Source organism: Acinonyx jubatus, chromosome D4, assembly GCF_027475565.1.
Source record: "Acinonyx jubatus isolate Ajub_Pintada_27869175 chromosome D4, VMU_Ajub_asm_v1.0, whole genome shotgun sequence".
Classification (NCBI taxonomy): domain Eukaryota; kingdom Metazoa; phylum Chordata; class Mammalia; order Carnivora; family Felidae; genus Acinonyx; species Acinonyx jubatus.
The window spans coordinates 67774269-67794833 of record NC_069391.1 but is presented as its reverse complement, the minus strand read 5'-3'; the positions used below and the strand labels follow the sequence as shown (position 1 = coordinate 67794833).

Genomic DNA, 20565 nt, shown 5'->3' with positions numbered 1-20565 from the left:
CTGCCTCTCTATGGAAAGTTCACCTGGCTTGTTCACACACCCTGACTTTCCTGCTCCAATCAGGGCACCTTTGTTACCCCTCTGGTGAATCATCTAGTCTAGACAACATGTTATCTCAGGGTCTGCAGAGCTCAGACTTCTCTTTCTGAATCTCTCTTTCCCTGGACACAGTTTCCAGTGCACTTGGTAGCCCTACTTCATAACTTGTGGTTCAAGGTTGAGGTGTTTCCTGGTTACACTTGTTAGTTTTAGTTAGTTTAGGGGAGAGGAGTGAATAGAGACTTCTTTTCTGTACTATCTCAAATAAGAAATTAGCATAATACTAGAGAAAAAAATAGTCAAGTTTGACAACCATCATGTCAACATTATGAGGTAGGTTAACTGATCACAGTACTTAAGTGATCAGATACATTTCTCCTTTTTGTGTGTTTGTTTACTACTTTGGAGCTTAGATTTTTTTTCTAATTAAACCTAACAACCCAAAAGCTAATAATAAGGTTGACAAGCAAAGCTAATTCTTTGAGGTGTGTCCGGTGTCTAAATCAGAAAAGTCACCAGCCAGTAAATGTCAGTGTTGCTTTGCCTACTCCACCTTATCAATTCCTTTACTTTTTTTTCAGGAATGATTTGTTTTTTACTTCAAAGATTAACTGTAAACATTTAGAATACATTTTTTTTCTTGGATTTATCCTCATGGAAATCAATTGTTAGATGAAGATAATTGTGTCTAAATAATAAAAACTAATTGAGGGTGCCTGGGTGGCTTAGTAGGTTAAGTATCTGTGTTGATTTTGGCTCAGGTTGAGATGACTCTCTTGAGATGATTCGTGAGATCAGGTTGTGCTGATTCTCTTGGGATTCTCTGTCTCCCTCCCTCTCTGTCCCTTCCTTGCTCTCTCTCTCTCAAAATAAACAAGCAAGCTTTAAAAAATGATAAAAACTAATTGATATGGAGCAGTTACTTTGATACTACCTATTGGTCTGTTTAAACTATTAACCTGAAAATAAGTGACACTTAGGGTGTATTTCTTTGCCAAGCATCTGAACCACCCAGGCTCTAGGGGATTCAGTGATATAAAGTAGCACATTTTATAATAGCTACTGGGATTTTCATTGACACTTCCATATGATCAGTTCATGGTTGTCACCTTGCGTAAGTTGATCAACCTATTATGTATGTGCAATATTGTAATTACATTTCTTTTTGACAAGGATGCATTAAGTGTGGCCGTGATATGGGAACCCCTTTCAGCTTTCATTAATTCAATATAAATCCAAAATTTGCAGATTCAGCAGGATGGTGTCTAGTGGCTTAATTGGAATCGCTGGTCAAGCACATTGATTCTGCTTCACTCAGGTGAAGATGAAAGTAGCTGCAACAATAGATACTGCGTTTGAAGGTCATTGAGTTGTAGCGAGGCAAGGGGAGCAAGAGAGTAAGACACACACGCAAAGTAATGGAATTTTTATTTGGTATCTGGGAAGCCTTGAGTGACACAGTACGAGCTGACCTTGAAATTTCATACTTTTGTGACTCATAGCATTTGCTTTATATTCCAGAAAAATGCGATGATGTTTTACAGGGAAATTAGTATAGCCAGTTTTACTCTCTGGGAAGCTTACACCGGATATCATTTATTTGTTGACTTCATGATAATATGGAAAATGAAGACCTGGTTAATTTCAGGTGAATCTGACATAAAAGGTAAAATCATTCTTTCATTAACCTCCTCTTGCTCTTAAGTACATACATAACGGGCAGGCAGCTCCAAATTCTTCATTTCCAACCAGTATCTAGTGGATGCAACATTGCCCTGAGGTGTTCCCGCCGAGCACAGTGTCAGGAAGTGACCCACCACGCACCCAATCCCTGCCCGACCATCCAATTCTTTCCCTTCACACAGTTCCAATACTCCCATCTGAGCACACTCTTAGTGGAACATCAAATTTAAGTGCCAAAGCTGTGTTTTAGTTATTTAAAAAAGGAAGAGAACATCAGCTGTTTCAAATTTTAGACTCCAACTTAGGCAAAAAGAGAATTGTCACATCGTCTATTGTGTAGTCCTTTTCTGCAGAAATAACATCTGTAGGGGAGGAACAGTGAGTGTCCAGCAATGTAACATCAGTCTATAAATGGGAAGATTGACACCAAAAACATCAGATTACAAACATCTCACCAAAACCCCTCAGCCTGTAGAGAGCTCTTTATGGAGGTGGAATATGAATCTTTTCTCTTCTTTCTGCCCCTACATTCACGCTGATCTCAGAAATTCATTGCTGCTCCCTTTGTGCAGAGGTCTGTAAAATCAGAGGGTTCCCATTGCTAGAGCTTGAAAAGACAAGTAGAAATTAGCTTTAGCGTATTTAACTCGTCTCGGCCCCTCCTTCTGACACCAAGGGTAACACGAGCATCTTACAGTTCGTCCTCTGGGGGCTGGCTTATGCCTGCTCCCGTTTTTTTTGGCAGTGACTTGAAACAAGCAAATTCTTATTACAATCCTCAGATTTAAAATTAAGTTCTGATCACGTCTTCTCAGGGCACACCTAAGAGGCACTGTTTATCCCCAGCCAAATCAACTGTTTTCCCAAGTGGCCCATTCCTGGAAATGTTATTGTGCCTAATAACCAGCTCAAATATGTATTTTCATTTAATCTTTCCTTTTACCTCCATCTCACATGCATTGCTGTATGTCACAAAGTCTCTATGAAGATCTGCTGTTACATCATTGTGTGAAGTATGAGCTGGGGTTTGTTTTAATTAAAAAATTACTTTTACTCAGATGGTGGCTGGGCTTGGAAATGTTCTCGGTTGCCCTGCGAAAGCCCCAGTGGAATGTATGTGTGTATCTTTTTGCTTTTTAAGGATTTCCTATTTTGTGAGAGAACCCATTGCCTCTTTTTCTTCATGTGACAAATTGGTTTAGGCAGGTGGAGTCAAAGCGGGAAGAAGAAATTTCCAAAGGTGTTTCCTGCATGCAAAAGTAAGCACAGGCTATCCCTCTGGGCACAAAGGGCAAGGGTGCATCAGAGTGACCTCCCTTTGCCCCTCTGACCACCATACAAGAGTCTAGTAGCTTCATCTGAATGACAAATATCAAAGGGCAAGACGGCAGCCTCCATTTCGGAGCTTTTATAAACTTGGAGAATGAACAGGGGTATTTTGTAGTGTTTTATAATAAAGGGTCCTTTGGTGCTGATTCCAGGTTTTATTACATCTGTGTTATGTCCTACAAATAGTAACAGACATTTTCCTTTTCTGTACAACGTGGTGAGCCACTGGCCTAGACCAGAGGCAAATCTGCACTGCTTTTCAAATATCATTCTCCCTCTCAACCGCAGGAACTCTTTGGTTTCTATTATATTTCCGCCCTTTCATATCCCTGATGATACATCTGATGAAACTCAGTGGCCAGGTGTGTGAACATGGTTGAAAAGACCCATAAAGGACCAGCGACATCTCCCCACAGCGTGGGATGCTCCCCTCCCGAGATGTCCCACAGTCAGCAAGACTGGTACTGAGTTGTTTTCCCAACAGAGAAGATGGGTCATATGACCCCTGAGTACTTTTGGTCCTACTCCCTTTTTAACTAACCACACACATTGCATGATCTCAGGCCGGGGTGCATGACCGAGGACAGAGTTTCCCTGCGTAGATTTTTCCACAGTAGACCTTTGCACGGAGCTGTCGGAATAGAAGAGTCACAGCCACCATTTTTTCCCCATTACAATGGGATTATCTGGGCATACACTTCAGGGAACACATGTGGGATTCCAGAGTAGGCCAGGCGGCCTCCGAACACATTCCCTGCCCTGTACTGGACACCAGGAACTGCATCCTGTCTGCTCCTGTAACAGCTCCTCACCGTTTGCTCCACTATTCTGCTGCTGCCTCTGCAGATTGCCATGGCTGAGAAGCAGCCCCAAGGAGTTGAGGATGGTGGAAATCCTTAGAGAAACAAGTACATCAGTGGTAGAGGCAGAGGACTGTGAGAGCTTTCATTTTTCTCAAAAAAACAAAGAAACAATGGTGAGGATTCAATATTAGAAGAGAAAGGACTTCTTGCAAGTTCAAGATGCTGTATAAATAATACCTGTGTATCTATCCTTTTAGAGGCAGTATAATTTCAAGTGAATCTGCTTGGAAGATTGCATATCTCGTGAAGAAAAGGAATCTGACTTTTAGGAGCCGTGATAGTCTGTCACATAAAACATGCGTAGTGAAGAAGATCGAACCTGACATGGATCGTGACCATGGTCGGGACCAGAGAGATGGTATCCCCAGGTCTCTCCAGCTCTCTGATCCATGCCGAAGTGAGTATAATTTTTAGAATATTTTCTCTTATTTCTGGGTTTAGATTCCCTTTCCCTTTTCTTTAGACCCAGGTAAAGGTTTCCAGTAGGAGATGGGTGTGGAAAGTTATGTGACCAGTGAGTAACCTAAGAAGGAATTTGGAAGAAGAGTCAAGAAAACTGACACTATCTTGTGAGCCAGGAAAATCATGGAAAGTTATCATTAAGCAACTACCGTGATTTAACCTCACTCTTCCCCACCCTGCAAAGTGAGGCATATCATTCAAGTTGAGGAACCAGGGTTCCGAGAGGCTAGTAAATGGCAGGCTTGGATTTGAATCAAAGCGCCACCCTCCGTCAGCCTTGCTCTGGTCCCACACTGTAAGTGGCTGCACATGGGAGCCTTGACCGTCTGGATGAGGCGTTTGAATCTCCCATAGCAAGCAGAACTTCATAAGAAGGCGGAAGCTAAATTTCCATGACCTTGAATTAAATATAGTACTTAAGCAGGAATTATGTCTCCCCTACTTTTTTCTTTACCGATGGAAGGGGAGAATAGAGAAGAGAAGGTGACTAGGTGCTTTTGGTGCTAAAATAGGACATGAGAACTCATGCTTCCGCTGACATCCTAAGATAGAAGACACGAAGTGAGGCATCAGACCGAGATGAACATGTTCAAAACAGGTGGCTGAGACCTGGGTGGGGTTCCCCTTCCCCCACAGGGAGTGAGGATGCAAAAAGGGATTTGGGAGGAAGTGTCTTCGGTGAAAATCATTGCTTTGCTATGAGTCCCCCCCCGCCACACCCTAAGAGGAAAGGTTGAGGAGAGATGCCTCTCCCTCCCCCTAAAACAAGTGGAGGGACATTGAGTCCACTCAGTGAACTTGATGTCAGTCTCAGCCACTGAATAGACAAGTGTCTGATTCAGAGCTGAAGAAGCAGAAGGCTTGCTTCCTGCTCTGATGGTGGATATGAAGGAGGGCTGCTCCTGCCCTGGGTACTTCCTCCCAGAATTTGTGGAGGCAAAGAGTGCGTGAGCATCTCCAGGACCAGATGCAGCCACACCAGAGGAAGGGCTGGCGTTTTAGACCTTGTCCAAGATGGGCCATTATAAAAGTGAGCAGACTATTTATTGCCTCAGGTGGGGGGCACACACGTTCACTCACTTAGAGACTTTTCAAGTGGTGCACTTACGTATATGTTATACTTCAGTCAAAACACCTTTTAAGAAAAGAATAAAGAAGCCTCATCAGAGAGAAGTGAAAGTATTGCTGGATTCCTCTTGGCTGAAGAAAGAGTCAACAGAAAGTTGGAGGAGAACGTATCAACCACACCAAAGGAGTTTCTGGTGAGTGGCCCTTAGGAAAGAGGGAGGCTTTGAAAGACCTCCCAGAATCTGTGTGAGAGGAAGAGGCAACTCTTCCTGTGTGAGAGGAAGAGGCACTGCCAGGGCCCAGGGAACCCACAGCCTGTTCTCAAGGGCACCACACCTCCCTCCAAGTCTGCTCTCCCACACTGGAGGAATCAGAAACCTGATTGGCAAGTTGGGGAAGAGTGACAGGGGAGGACAGAAGAATGCAACAACCCTGCCCCCTTCACTGACTGCAGCATTTTTTTTCCCTCTTCTTTTAACAACACATTCTGTCTAGAGAAGGGTGAGTCCTTGAAACTTGGAATGAACCTGGAAGCTTTTCTTAGTATGCATGTTAGAAATTCGAAGTAGACATTCCAAGTTGTGTGTTGGGAATCAGTTGACTCTAAGATGTCCTATTCCGTAAGAGTGGCCAGAAAGGCAAGTTTCATCCAGGGGCAGGGGAAAACTAGCACTGCTGAGCAAGTTAAAGGAACAGTGGGAGAAGAAAATAAGGCTGTTTTATTCTTACACACAAGGTATCCATTTGTTCAGTTTACTGGTTGCAGTGGCGTGAAAGGAAGACTGATATTGCTCTGAAGCAGTAACTAACGAAAGCCAACCATTGGAGATGCGGTGCCATACAACAGATCTATCATGCAAACCATAGACGTGGTTTAAAATTTTCTGGTAGTCACATTAAAATAGTGAAACAGACAGGTGATATTGATATTAATAACACATTTTTACTTAACCCAATGTTTCTAAAGTATTATCAGTTCAATGTGTAATCAATAGAACAATTTTTAAATAAGATAGTTTGCATTCCTTTTTAAGGATGATTTTTTAAAATGTTTATTCGGTTTTGAGAGACAGGGAGACAGAGCGTGAGCAGGGGAGGGACAGAGAGAGAGGGCGACACAGAATCGGAAGCAGGCTCCAGGCTCTGAGCTTTCAGCACAGAGCCTGATGTGGGGCTTGAGCTCATGGAGTGCGAGATCATGACCTGAGCCGAAGTCGGATGCTCAACCGACTGAGCCACCCAGGTGCCCCATACATTCCTTTTTAATTTTTGCACTTACTCTTTGAAATCTGGGTATATCTTACACTTTCGGCATATCTCAGTTGGGGCTCGCTACAGGTCAAGAGCTCCATAGCTGCATGTGGCTAGTGTTTGCCAAATTCCATGTGCAGTTGTGGGATGTCTGATGGGGCGGAGAATGATCTCAGACAGTGGGTGAGCAGACTCCGTGCTCTGGTGATGAAGAGGTTGAGGCAGGGTCTCCCAAGTGGGCAAGAGGATCATTCAAGATTGTGTCTGCACTTGTGTTGGGTCTGATGAGAAAGGATGGGAAGGAGACTGGGCAGAGCGGTAATGGGAGATGGAGAGCTGAAAATGAGACCTGCATGGGCTGTGACTCTGCCATCACGTTGCCATTGGAAACTGATCTAAATCAGCCGGGAAGAGAGGAAACTGAGAGAATGTCTGAACCAAGGGAAGTCAAAATAAATTCAGCACCACTTTTCTGAAGTAATAACTATGGAATTTAAGTATTCATTAAAATGAGCTCAACGTGCCCCCATAGGGGCTGTTACCGGTTGTTGCACAAACCAGCGTGCTTGTCTGAAATAATATGTATCAGGCAGGGTGCTTATCATCACACGCAGCATAAGCATTGCTGTTGTTCTGGTTTTGCTGATGAGGGGAGTGAGACTTAAGTAAAAGGAACAAAACAATCAACTTCTTGCTGTAGAAATTATCGCCGAAGGAACCCTGGAAACCACTGGGTACAGAAGTCTGCCTTCAGGGAGAGGAAATCTGCTGGGGGCAGTGGGGGTCAAGTTGCTTAGAGGTGCATGGGTAACCAGGGAGAGGTCCTCCCGTCTAGGTCCGCACATCTGCCGGGATATCAGCCTGTGATTGCAGGAGCCCCAGGATGGATCCCCTGTCTCTCCAAAGAATCTGCTGCAAAGCAGAAATAATGATGAGGTTTTGTGTTTTGTGTTTTGTTTATTTGTTTTAAGAGATGTCAAGCCTTTAACTGTATGGAGAGTGAAAGGCCTTCTTGCAGTGGTGAGTTGGCTGTGAGTGATGTCATGAGGATCTGTCCCGTGTAAGCCTCAGGATGTCTTTGATGGAAGAACGGGGTGAGTGTGGAGGAGCAGGGTCTTAGCAGTGAGGGCAGGAGAAGTGGAGGTGGGAAGAAAAGAAGGGAAGGTCAGAGGAACTGGAGGATGAGAACACTGGCCATTTGTGGAGGGCGCTGAGACATTGGCACAGTGTTCATTTTGGTTGGCTGGCAGGAAGAGTTGTTAGAAGAGAAATGTAGGGGGTGCCGAGGGAGTCCTTGGTAATATAAAGAGTTAGACTCAGGGGAAATCAAAAAGGAAAAAAAAAAAAAAGAAACAACAGCAAAATTAGTGGTTTGAAATGGATGTCTGATAATCATCAAATGTTATTTAGAACTGTGGTTTTGAATACAAGGAATTCAGAGAGTTTGTGGACCAGCGTCATTCAGCAGAAATATAATGCAAGCCACATGTGCAATTAAAAATTTTCTAGTAGCTGCATTTAAAAAAGTAAAAAGAAACAGGTGAAATTGATTTTGATGATTTATTTTATTTAAAGCAGTATATCTAAAATATTTTCATTTCAACAAGTCTTCAATATAAAAGGATTAATGAGATAGTTCACATTCCTTCTCTCATACTAAAGTATGTCTTCAAAAACTCATGTATGTTTTACTCTCCCAGCGCATCCCAATTTGGACTGGTCACACTTCAAGTACTAATAGCCACATATGGTTGGTGGCTACTATATTGGACAGTGTGGCTTAAAAAATTTTTTTTAACATTTATTTATTTTTGAGAGAGAGACAGAGACAGAGACAGAGAGACAGAGTATGAGTGGGGGAGGGGCAGAGAGAGAGGGAGACACAGAATCAGAAACAGGCTCCAGGCTCTGAGCTGTCAACACCAAGCCCAATGCGGGACTTGAACTCACGGACTGTGAGATCATGACCTGAGCCAAAGTCAAGCACTCAACTGACTGAGCCACCCAGGTGCCTCTGGACAGTGTAGTTTTAGATAGCTTCTTTCTGCATTGTCACCTTTTTGTCCTTTATTTAATAAACTTTTTAAAAGTATGATTATTTCTGTGTGAAATTTCAAAATAAGCAAAAATAAAAGTGTATTGCTTAGAAATGGGTAAGTAGGTGATAGAATAAAGCACAGGGGGATGATTATCACAAAAGGGCCGATAATAATTTTTTATGTTCCAAGAGAAATGCATGATAGAATTAGAAAAAAACATGAAAGAGAAGAAAACAAAATCTCCACAAATTATTCCACCAATTAGAGATGGGTGCTACTTTCCCCCCCACCTTTTAAAGAGAGCAAGAACCTGGAACTGAATGATGACTGTGGATGCATCCGGGGTAGGGCAGGGTAGAGCCTGCTGCATCATGGGCCTGAGGCATTGCCTGCCAAATGAAGTTTTCTAAGTCAGGCACACGACTACAGAGTCTTCTAACAATAGGAAGAGGGAACATTTGCAACATTAAAGAAAGGCAGACAATGTTGGACTCTTGGCCAAGTCTGATGATGCCCATTCCCACGAGAGGACACCCTAAAAGATGAGAGAGCAATTAAGGACATTGACTATTTTTTTTCCTCTCTAAGGCACGAACTTAACCAATTTACTGGAATTTTTAAAAGAATTTACTAGAAAAAACACAAGCCAATAACCTCATAAACCATTAGGTACTCAGTGTTTCTGGAAGGGCAGCTGTAAGTGCATAGTCTATGTCCAATTTTGCTGTCATCTTGGAATGGGAAGAACATTGGAATGACAAGTTAGATTGAAAAGCTGTTAAAAGCCAGAAAAATAACGAGTGCCTAATCCATAAATGGAAAACTGTCAGTCCCTTATGTCTTTATACGACTGGGTTTGATGGTAATTCAAGCAAAACTTCTGTGTTTTCAACCAGCCCTTAATGGCAAAGAAAATAAACCATCCAGAGAGAAGGAGTCATAAGAGGAATGGCGTACCTCAGTAGAGTGTCTGTGGAGAGGAAATTTGGGTAATATAATTTATTTAGGAAGAGAGGAAATCTGAACAGAGAGACGATGTGAAGCCGCAGATGTGAAACCTGGCTGGTGATTTTGGAGGTGAAACCTCTCTTGGTTTACGACCATGACCTTCAATGACCTTGCTCTGGCCACTGTACTGGAATGCCTGTGGCAGATAACAAGGCTGAGGGGGAGGCTGGTTACCGCCCTGCTTCCTCTATTCAGCCTGCTCTGCTCAGTCATCACTGGTTTGTCTCTGCGTGATTGGTCTCCTAGGCTAAGAGAGCGGTTTCAAAGCTGGGGTTTCCAGGGCTTTCCTTTCTCCCTGCTGAGATCTGGGAACCCCCATGAAGTCTAAATGGCAGCTGGAGGTTGTTGGTTACATCAGGGGAAAGCCTCAGAAAAACACGTATTGTGTAAAAGCCACTGCACCATGGAAGCCCGCGGACACCCTCTGATTCCCGGCTCCAGCTCTGTGGGAGCCCCTCTGTTATGCCATAAAAATGACTGCAAACAGCAAGCCTGGGGATGCGGATGTGCATCGGCAGCTCACAGCGGTCCTAGGAACTTGGGCTTTTGATGTCTTGGGAAATGGGTCTTGCTGAGCAGTTTGGAGTGTTACCCCAAGTAGATCAGAGAGCTGTTTTCTTCTCCATTTATTTCAATGCAGCCTTGACCATGTAGCTGGGGATTGTTAGATCCTCAGAAATTAGGTGGGCTCCATCAAGTTTGCTGAGGCTCTGCTCCATGTATCCTCCCCCTGCTGGCCATCCCAGCTAATTTTATTGCTGCCCATGTGGAGGGGCTCAAAAGACACAGACACTTGTCTGCTGCAAAGGTATTCACAGCTCCCAGAAAACCAAGTTAGAAGAGCATACAGTGGTGATGTTGAAAACAGGGTTGGTGAGGGGCTCCGAGACAGGGCTCTGATCTTGACTGTTCTATGTCCTTGGGGAAGTTCCATCACTTTTTTTTTTTTTAATTTTTTAACGTTTATTTATTTTTGAGAGAGAGACAGAGACAGAGTGTGAGTGGGCGAGGGGCAGAGAGAGAGCGGGAGATGCAGAATCCGAAGCAGGCTCCAGGCTCTGAGCTGTCAGCACAGAGTCCGATATGGGGCTCGAACTCACAAACCATGAGACTATGACCTGAGCCGAAGTTGGACGATTAACCGACTGAGCCACCCAGGTGCCCCCAGCCACTTCTTAGGGGTTCAGAGAGACCAGGGTGAGCTAGTACTGATGGCTTTCAAACTGGGCTCTGGGGAGTCTACTCAAGGGTTGTGGAAAGTGGAGGTGAGAACTGAGAGAGGAGCCTTCTAGTATCTTCTATTTACCCCAGCCGAGGCAGGTCCACTTTTATCTGTTGACTGTTTTACATACTGGGGTCCCCTAGAAACTTATTTAAAGAAAGAGTTACAAAACTTAAAATATTTCAAAACCACTTAACTAGATAATCTCTCACCTGTAAAATTTTGATTTTGTGATTTTTCCAGTGTTCTTTAGATTGAACATTTTGAAAGTGTTTGTTGATGGCTGATACAGCAGATTCCTTATCGACTTTTGCATCCTTCTATGCAGTATATTAAAGACTATAAAGAGACATATAATGGCTTTTTGTTCTTTCTTCTAGAGGGATGATTGTTGCCTTAATGATTACAGCAGTGGCTGCCAATTCACTAATGGTTGGAACATGTAATTAGAACTTGAGAACTTAACTCTAGTCATGACTATGCCAATTACCATGGCTTTGAGCACGCTCTTCACTCTCTTGGGAGGGAGGTACCATATTTTGTGATTAGGAGCTTGAGATGTGGAGTCAGACTGCCTGGGTTCAAATCCTAGCTCCACAACTTATGAGCTAAATGTTTTTGGATAAGTTGTCTTATGTCTCTGTGTTTTAGTTTTGTCATCTCTAAAATGGAGATAATAATACTACCTACCTCACTGAGCTGTTATGAGTATTAAATAAGTTCATTCATGCAAAGTGTTTAAACCAGAGCCCAGGACAAATTACATTCCCAGTAAACATTAGCTGTGATTATCTTTTCTTTTTTTTCTTGTTTTCCCTTGTGACTATGAAGGGGTTGGATTGGATGATGGATAAAATCATCAACTAATTTGTTACACTGTACACCTTGGGGCCTGCGACAGTGCCTGGCACACAACGGCTACTCAACATATGCTTGTTGACTGAATGGCTGAGGTTTTGCATTTCACCGGATGGGAATTTTATGAGAACCTGTTTTGGGACATCTATCATGCAGACATGTTACCTCATGAAATTAAAAATCTCCAGAGTGTTAAGATGAATAAATTAAGAACATGAACGATTTATGGAGAACTAACTCTTGCAGTCAGAGTCCAATCAGGGAAACGAATGAGCTCACACCGTAGTTCAATAGAGGCCACTGAACACAAGGAACAAAGGCGTGAGCAGAACTGGAAAGCCATTGGGATAGTGAGGCAGCTTGGAGAGTGGCCAGGAGGAGGAGATGATGCTACTGGAGCTTGATGCTGAGGCAGCCACCAAGCAGGAGCTGAGAGCTGGGGTTGTGGAGGAACAGGTTGTCTAGTGGAACAAGCCAATGCTTGTTCAGGTTGAATGGAGAATTCCCCATTCTCAATGCCTCCCATTGGCTGGATCCATCCAGAAGCCAGCTGGCAGAGAAAGATGGGAACTGAATTTTGTAGAGGTGCTCATGAGGCCTGTGAACGGATGCGAGGGGAAGCAGGCCAGGTCCAGCACCCTAACCAGACTGTGGCCAGGCTGGCCCTCAGGTCAAATCTACCAGCTGCCCGGTTTTGTAAATAAAGTTTTATTGCAACAAAGCCACACCCACTCATTTACACATTTCCTATGGCTGTTTTGATGCATGTCTGCAGAGGTGAGTCCTTGTGAAAAAGACCATATGACCTTTTACAAAAAGTTGCTTATCCTGGTGCTAGACTGTGTCTAACCCATACAACCACTGGCCTGGTAAGTATTTCTACCCTTATTTTGCAAATGGGGAAACAGGCTTGTGAAATAGACCTGACTTGCCTGAGGCTGAGTGCACCAGGTCTGAATGAAACTTGCATTTGACCTCCATCTAGTTGTTACCAAATTCCAAGTACCTTCACTGCACCCCCAGGTCCCTCAGGCCCCACTGGGCCACCTCAGCTCCTGGTCTTCTGCTGAAACAAAATGGCACCTTGGGTTGGTATCTCTCCATGGCACGTCTCTGCCTGTTGTTGCCTCACCAACAAGTTCATGGTAGCTGAGGGGTCAGGGGTCGTCTGAGCTGGAATGGACCAGGACTTCACAGGAGAGAATTCAAATGTCTGGGGCTTGAAGCTCTCTGTTTGTCTGATTGTCCTTTCCAGGGAGGCAGCTGGCCCTTAAGAGGCTCTTCCCCCTGCCTCATAGTCTGCACAGTCATCACAACTAAGCAAGAAGACCAAAAGATTTGGGAGAACGTCTCTGACATAAAGGAAATCAATGTTAAAATGAGATTTGCTTTATAAAATGTACAGTATAGCCAACTCCTTTTAGGAATGCTTCTCCTGTGAAGCTAAGTACACCTGTCTGATGAAAAAACAAAAATCTCAAAACAAAATATGATTGCCAACTTTCTCCACATCACTTGGGGATTCCTCTTAAGTAATAGCATTTATGAGTCCAGCTGGGTGGCCTTGGTGCACATGACAACAGCAGGACAAAATCTCCCGAAACACGGGACAATTTATGTTTGTGGAGAATTCCAAGTGATTATGAGGTAGCTGCTGCTTGCATTTGCTTTGCTCGCACAGATGATGAGAAATTGCATCTCCGGGAAGAACTTAAAGGGGCGAACTGAATGCATGTGAGATTAAAGAAATCAAGATTTGCATGTGATGACACACAAAAAGGGCAGAGCCGTGGCGGTGGCATTATTTGGCTTAGCATTTAGCCAACATGGATATTTTTATAATGTATTAAGCGCGCTTTCCTGCCTCCATGAAAATGATACTCCTGACCACTCCTCATATGGCCACTGACACCAGTTGTGCTTTTAAAGCCATGACGAAGCTCAGGTGACCACCTGAACCCTTCACTCTCTCCTCTGACTATCAGATGTTTGGAATGACTTAGCCTGTTTCCTCGAGCTGGCACAGGGCTGCGGCCAGAGGAGGCATTGAGCTGTCTCCATCATCCCTGGTGCAGGCAGCAGGCACTTGCTTCTGAGTGGCTCTGGGGCTCAAGAATCTATTTCCATCTTGGGGATCCTGGGTAAATTTGTAACCCCTTGGATCCAGAAGTTCACTACCATTTAATGGGAGGCAATATGATTGCTTGAGGAAAGCTGGGGCTCCAGAGGTGAAAACACCCAGATTTAAATCCTCTATTTATTAGCTCATCCTCTCACGAATCTGATCCTCTCTCTAGGCCTGAGAGGCAGCTGAGGATGTCTCTGTGGTAGGCTGTATAGCGGTCCCCAAAGATACCCAGGTCCTAATCCTTGGAATCCTGGGTGTGTTACCTTATATGGAAAGAGGGGGTCTATGCAGATATGATGAAGTTAAGGATCTAGAGATAGGGAGATTATCCTGGATTATCTGGGTGGGCCCTCAATGCCATCACAAGTGTCCTTATAAGAAGCAGGCAGAGGGATTTCTGATGCACAAGAGGAAGAAGGCAGTGTCACAAGCATGGAAGCTGAGGGAGATTTGAAGATGCTACACTACTGGCTGTGGAGATAGAGGAAGGGGCCACAAGCCAAGGACAGCAAGGAGTCTCGGCAGCCTCTAGAAGTTAGAGAAGACAGAGAAGCCGATTTTCTCCTAGAGCCTCCAGAAGGAGCATAGCCCTGCTGACACCATTCTCTTCAGCCCAGTGAAACTGATTTTGGACTTCTGGCCTCCAGAACTATAAGACAAAAAATATGTGCTGTTTTAAGCTGCCATGTTTGTGGTATTTGTTACAGCAGCCACAGGATGCTAATAGAGCCTCCTGCCGTGGTTGTGGTATGTAAGAGTCATGCTCGAGAAAGATACTAAATCAACTCAGGAAATCATGCCCAAAGCAAGGGGGAGGGATCTGAGGTAAGTTAGGAGTATCTGAGGTGACTCTGGGGACAAGTGCAGTAACTGTGAGAATAAACCCTCTTGCTCTTCAAGTTTAGACTACAATATAAGAATCTATCCCTGGCAGTGGCACTTATGTCTCTGGCATGGATCTGGCCCACTGTCCCCTATGCCCTGGACCCTTGCTGTTCTTCTTTGGCCATCCTGATATCCCATCCTGCCTACCTGATAAGCCATGTCACTCACATCAACCTGTAGCTCAGATACCGGGATGGTGGTGAGGGCATGGCTTCTGAATCCCACGTCCCTGATCACAAACTGACTACTCAGTCTGCCCTTTCCCTGCTGTGGAGTGTAGATTAGAGTTTGTGGGTGGGAGATGGCTGAATAACTTTCAGTGAGAAGACCCACCAAGAGAACTGAGAACCCAGGGGAAGGAAGAAGCTGTAATGGAGGAAAAGGCTCCATGGTCAACCCATTTGACCTTAAGCTCGGGCTATTGCCTTTGAGCTAAAGAGAGCTGCTGCTGTCCTCCTCACCCAAGGGCTTCAAAGCTGTTTCCACAGAATCCAATGGATCCTTGTTTGGGACAATAGCTCCCCTGCAAGTTGGCAAGTGAGAGGCCTCATGATTTAGATTCCCATATGGGTGGTCTAGACAGATGGCCAATGCTAAGACTGACTCACAGAGTTCTTGGGGGAATTGGAGGAAGGTAACACACACACACACACACACACACACCTCAGGACTGTTTAGTGTATGAACTTCAGTATCCCTAGGAACAGAATACTAGAGAATCATCAGTGTGGTTAAAAACAATGGCCACCACCAAAGCAGCAATGATCATAAGAAAAGGGTTCATTTTTCTGCCTTCCAAGAAATGTGGGAGTAAAGAAGCCTCTGGTCATCTGTGTGCATGGGGAGAAAAGGAGCAGCCCTGGAGAGAAGGTAGCCCAAAGTCAGGTGGAGTCTGGCAAACAAAGTCTCCAAACTTGGGGCCAGTCTAAGAGTAGCATACAGCTTGAAGCCCAGTTGTCTCCTGGGCCGCCCTGGAAATAGCAGCTGGAGTAAGGATGAGTTAGGATGAATGTACCACCTCCTTCCTGCCCCTCTATTATAGAAACAAAGCTAATGTCACTGTTCTGTAAGACGTCTGAAGAAGATCATTACAGCTAGTCCTGTGGTTCTTCTAAGTCTGATCTGAGACAGCAAAATGACTCTTAGCCCAAGGATGAAAGAGTTGTCATTCATAAGTCATCATGACCGTGCTGTTTGGACACTGAGCTCTCCTCAGATCAAGCTCATATCAGGTGGTGAATCTGAGAACAATGAATCATCCCAGGGCCAGGTACCAGACAAGTCAGGACAGCCCCTACATCCCAGGTCCCATGAAAGTTATTCAAATTAGCTAAACTGAAGCCTGCTCACACTGTCCTGCCTGCTCCTCCCAGTGGAAACCACAACAGAGGCTCTCACTCATTATGTCTGCTCACCCCTCTGCCTCCTGATGCCTCCCGGTGCTCCTTTGTGTGTCCCCATGTGGCATCGTGTGCCCCCTCCTCTTGAAAACGGTGAGTAGCAAGCTATCTTTCCCATGGCAGTCCTCTCCTGATACTGTTGGCCTCACCAGACCTGAATAATAATCAAGCCTTCATTTTGAAACAATACATGCCCATATTAACCCCTGGACTGGTACGGCCTGGGAAGCTCAGCTTACGTGTCAACTCTTAGCCCTGCACTGAGCCCCTTGGAGGAGTTCTGGAAATTGCTGGCCTCATTCCTCCCTTTCCCTCCCTTCCTTGACTGTGACCTCATTGACTTGCTCTAGATGCTCTAATCTTTCCCAGCAGCCTCATTGCTTACACCTCGCAGTTTGTGCTGGCATTGTTCCTCCTCCCAGAAAGCTGCCTAAGCAATCCCCTGCTCCTGTTGTCCCACTTTAAGAGGCTGAGGGTGAGGTCACAGCATGGCTGGTGCATCAGTGTTTGCATTGCTCAGGCGGGGCTGTAGGAGCCTGAGCTTGCACGCCTGTCATCCACCTACACTCAGCGACCTGTCAATACACTGATCCTGGAGGCAGTGTGCTCATCCTCTTGAACTTGCTCCAGACATTGTACAGATGAACTCTTACAGGGCAGTTTACAGCCTTGACTGGGGCAGCTCTGGGGGATGATCCAATTCTCTTATTTTGGTTATCTACTCCCATCTCCCCTCCCCATCCCCTTTGCTCAGTCTAGAACTTACCTCTTGGGTATGTCATTCCACATTAGCACTTCCTCCAGGAAAGGTGTCCCCGAGAGAGGGTTTGTCTTAGGTGGTTTCCCCTAACAGCAGAGCCTGGGTTGGGTAGTTTATCTGGGAGTGATTCCTGGAAGCTGGAGTGTGGGGAGTGAGGCGTGAAACAGACAAGGAGAAAAATCCAACAAAGGAGGTGCAATTGAACTGTTTCCACTACGGGCATCTGAGGTTCAGTTCCCTGGGGATCTCTGAGGACCTGGGTGTAATGCTTCTCCAATTCCTCCTTCTGAAATTTAGGAGCCTGGGCACATTTATCTGCCATCTCCTGTGACCCAATGGCAAAGGATTTCTCTGGGGGTATTAACTCCTCCTTATTCCTGGCCTGAGCTTCAGGCTGAGAGGTTTTCCAAGGCTGAGGAGAAAGGCAGGGAGGCATAAGAGCAGGGAGATCTTTGAGATGAGGCTCGAGATGGAAAGAAGGCAGCAGGGGCAGAACTGTCCACCTCAGGTGTGCGAAAATCAGTGGGCTTATCAAAGTGTCCTAACAGAGGGTGAAATTTAAATCAGTCAGCAGTAGCTTAAGAGAAGGATTTGATACTCAGGGTTTACAATCGATGACCTAAACTGATGGTTTCAAAATCACCTGTAGATTACCTGCCAGTGTTGTTTCTTTCCTCCTACATTCAGGTGAGGACTCGACCTGGCTACCACCCATGATTCCTTTAGGATGTATGATTAATACTTTATCGGTCACTTACCTTTGCATAGATACCCTTGTGTTGTTACTCCTTCTCTAATTTGATCAATCAATTAACACATTCATCCCCCAAATGAGACGGGTTCTTATTTTGAGATGTGAATGCATGTGATTTTGCCTTTCTTCCATCTGAGTAGGTCCTGGCTATATACTTCATTGTCTCAGAGAAGGTTCCCCTTAGGACTAAAGCAGTGGAAGCCAGCAAGGATTTCTGGCTTTTGTTTTCTCAGGGAGATTTACAGAGGAGGCAAAGGGATGAAGGACACTTGATGTTCTAGATAGTTTGTCTTGGAGAAGGTCCCCCACCCCTAGAAGAGGAGATGGCCCTTGACTGAGGGGAAAAAGAGGCCAGAGAAAGAGAGAGCCAGAGGGTGCTGTGGTCCAGGAGAAGTGGGCCCCCAGGATGGGTCCTCCAGGATAATACAAGTCTCCAGAGGAGAATGGTTGGGTAATACAGCGAATTCCTACATCCCACACCAGGCGCAGAAGCACCAAAAGAGGCTGTAGATAGAGACAACCAAATACCTTAGTAGCAACCAGGGCAGACAAGTAATCGAGCCTCCTACCCATAGTAGTTTGGCACAGCATAAGATCTTGGATTTTTGATATGAACCTCAGGCAGGGGGCAAGAAAACTAAGGAAGGACTGAGGGTAAATTTCTTGCCAGCATGGGAAAGGAGGTTTGAAATTAGTAAGCCTCCACTGATTTATTTAAAATAAGTTTTTGGACTTAGATGCCTACTCACCACACAAATATGTATTGAGTTTTTACTCTGTGGCAGGCATATGCTTGTCATTGAGAATGTAAATATGATGAATACATAGCTTCTTGCTTCAAAGGTATGCACATACAGTCAAGGGGGCGCACATATAAGATGGTGATGATTCAAACACAAATGCAGCATATGTGTATAATAATAGGTATCTACAGGTTTTATGGAGTCTAAGAAACAGGGGTGAAAGGAAGAGTTTAGAGAAAGTTCTTGAAGATAAGATGTTTAAATTGAGCCTTGAAATGTGGGTAGGAATTCTCTGTCTAGAGAATGGATGGGAGTGGGTGGGAAGCTGTATGGTCATTGGGAAGAGTGAGGAGTCACAGGGGTGTGTATTAGTTTTCTATTCTGCATAACAAATCACTGCAAATTTAGTAGCTTAAAACAACACATGTATTTATTGTCTCACCGTGTCTGTGGGTCAGGGCTCTGGACTCTGCTTAGTCGGATTCTCTGCTCCAGGGTGTCACCCTCCAGCAAAACATAATAAAACAATTTTCATGGTTCAGTGGTGACGCTATTGTTAGGGAAAAAGAACTCTCCTGTAATACATAGTCTCTGCAGCCCATTTGATAAATATACTGGTTAATTTACTCCTCCCCTCTGCCCCCCACCAAAACTGTGGTTCAGTGTCACTTTCTGTTTTGGAAGGAGGTAAACTTTTACTGAAATGCATGACTCTGACCTTGGAGACTGCATTATCATTAATTTCTCCTTTTCATGAGTTTTTAAACGTTTCCATCTGAACACTAATCATGTGAACACGATGTTGACACTCTTCCAAGAAATGGCCAATACCAACATAGCTCAAGAATGCAGATTTTGACAAGGCTGGGTTGGATGATTTGCACATTCTGAGAAACTGTTGGAATTTCCAAGTAAGGCATTGGAATCAGGAGGACCCAGCCTTCAGGATTTACCTGAAGGTTATTTATTACCTGTCCAGCATACTGATTCCAAAGGGACTCAACATCCCCATAGGCTGTTACTTTCTCAGATTCTTTAAATTAATCTTCCCCCAACTAGTTTTGGAATCAAGGTTTCCAATAAGATTCAATGTGATGTTCTAGTCTTGGACCCACTTATCCCAATATTGGATTTACACATTACATAGTACACAGTGTTTAAGAGTATTGGGGTCATTACTCCTCTGGAGCTGTTTACCTTGGAATTTCTCTGAAGCCTCTGTGCATTTCTTGGCCATAGAAGGTATTAAGCTTTCTTGTGTTAGAAGTTCTATTCTGAAAGAGGACTTTGAATCACATTCTCAGTCCCTCCATTCTAACTGCAGTAGCCAAGTTTTCTATTGAACCTTTGCTAGGAAAGTACCCATTCTAAGTTTTCAAGCTCATTGCCATCAAATGGTATAGGATATTATTCTCTTTTGATGATTTTTGTCCATTCTGTATTTGTGGTTATGTCTCATTTCTCATTCCTAATTTAAAATATTTTTTTTCTCTTTTCTTCATCAAGCTTACAAAGGTTTATCTTTTTCTGTTGGTCTTTTTAAAGAAAGAGATTTTGATTTTATTTCCCCTTTCTCCTTTCTTTTTTAAAAAAATGTTTCTTACATTTATTCATTTTTGAGAGACAGAGAGAGACACAGCACAGTGGGGGAGGGGCAGAGAGAGAATGAGACACAGAATCGGAAGCAAGCTCCAGGCTCTGAGCTGTCAGCACAGAGCTCAACGTGGGGCTTGAACTCACAAACCGTGAAATCACGACCTGAGACAAAGTAGGACGCTTAACCGACTGAGCCACCCAGGCACCCCTATCATCTCTCCTTTCTTTTATATTTTCTAACCCTCTTTCTTTCTAGCTGCACTTAATTCTATTATTCCTTTTCTAATTTATTATGATGAACCTAAGTATCCTTAATTTTAGGCTTTGAAGCCATTTAAGGCTACAATGTATTTTCTAAGTGCAGCTTTTGCTGTGTCTCACAGTTTTTATTATAAAGCAGTCTCATTTTAAAGGCTTTCTAGATAGTTTAAAATTTCAGTTTCATCTTTGATGTAAGGACTGGATAGAATTGTTTCT

The 20565-nt window shown here is 44.2% G+C and overlaps 1 long non-coding RNA gene across 1 annotated transcript; it reads left to right on the top strand.

Annotated features, from left to right (window-relative positions):
- Window positions 1-277: 277 nt before the first annotated feature.
- On the top strand, window positions 278-20139 carry LOC128312216 (uncharacterized). Its single transcript, XR_008291224.1, has 5 exons — window positions 278-1705; window positions 4112-4311; window positions 7669-7789; window positions 11345-15720; window positions 15790-20139. It is a non-coding gene; the product is annotated as an uncharacterized LOC128312216 (long non-coding RNA).
- Window positions 20140-20565: the final 426 nt, after the last annotated feature.